Below are 881 nucleotides of genomic sequence, written 5' to 3'. Positions count from 1 at the left end.
CGCCTTGGGCACAAGAGTGGTGCTTCCATCAGCAGCGGCGTGCGCCCACCACAACCCACTCCGGCAAATTCGGCCCTCTCTTTCTCTTTCTCTCTCTGCGCTTTCGGGCGGGCCCGCCACCAACCGTTTGCACAGGCAGGGCGCCAGACAGGGCAGGATGTTACGTGCGCGCCGTTGCGCAAGAAAGAAAAACGACAACAATAGCAGGAAGTGGGAGGGAGGGGAGCGGGCGCTCAGCCGAAAGGTGATTTTTATTGTTCCGTTCTCAATGCGTCGCTCAAACTGTTTGGACCTCGAACAACATGTCTCCATCGTAGCGCGTGTGTGTGTGTGCGGGCGTGCGCGTCGCTGGGCCGCAAAACCGCGCAGCGAGAGCAGAGGGACAAAGAAAGAAAAAAAGAAAAAGAAAAAAAGAAAAAGAAAAAAAAAGAAAGATGGGGGTGTAAAGCAAAGCACTTCAGTGTGAGCTGAGTCGGGAATTGCGTCCTCACGCGTTTTCGTCGTCAGACTGACAGGAAACTGTGGAATTTCATCACGCGTCGCAGCCGCATCTCTCACCCGTGCGCGTCCTCTTTGGTTTTGTTTTTTCCCATCGTTTCCCGAACTGGGGAGGGAGCCTCGACGCGCGCACCGTCACCGCAAACTCTCGCGCAACCGGGCAGTGGCGCCACGCGCGGCACCGACAGCGCGCCACCGGCCCAAGGGTCGCTGCGCTTCACGACCGGCGTGTCTCTTTCTCGGGGCGCCGATGCACCCAAGCGCCCAGCGTCACGGAGCGGTGGGTCTCAAGACGCGCCTTTCCTGGCCATGCGAGGGGAGGCGCGGGGGCCAGCCGGCGAGGTTGCGGCGGGCGGGGCGGCTGTCAGACCTGTTGAGTTGTT

At 60.2% G+C, this 881-nt stretch overlaps 3 non-coding genes across 3 annotated transcripts, besides 1 other annotated feature; all 3 read right to left on the bottom strand.

The window, feature by feature from the left end:
* Positions 1-230: 230 nt before the first annotated feature.
* Tc00.1047053401307.30 lies at positions 231-317 on the bottom strand. Its single transcript, XR_008253938.1, has one exon. It is a non-coding gene; the product is annotated as a C/D small nucleolar RNA (snoRNA), TB11C4C2 (small nucleolar RNA).
* A 67-nt stretch (positions 318-384) lies between these two features.
* Positions 385-433: a microsatellite.
* A 7-nt stretch (positions 434-440) lies between these two features.
* Tc00.1047053401307.20 lies at positions 441-537 on the bottom strand. Its single transcript, XR_008253937.1, has one exon. It is a non-coding gene; the product is annotated as a C/D small nucleolar RNA (snoRNA), TB11C4C1 (small nucleolar RNA).
* A 106-nt stretch (positions 538-643) lies between these two features.
* Positions 644-715, bottom strand: Tc00.1047053401307.10. Its single transcript, XR_008253936.1, has one exon. It is a non-coding gene; the product is annotated as an H/ACA snoRNA, TC11C4H3 (small nucleolar RNA).
* Between the last annotated feature and the right edge of the window lie 166 nt (positions 716-881).

Source organism: Trypanosoma cruzi (assembly GCF_000209065.1).
Source record: "Trypanosoma cruzi strain CL Brener chromosome Unknown tcruzi_1047053401307, whole genome shotgun sequence".
Classification (NCBI taxonomy): domain Eukaryota; phylum Euglenozoa; class Kinetoplastea; order Trypanosomatida; family Trypanosomatidae; genus Trypanosoma; species Trypanosoma cruzi.
Note: the sequence above shows the minus strand (reverse complement) of the source record. Positions and strands in the feature narration are given on the sequence as shown.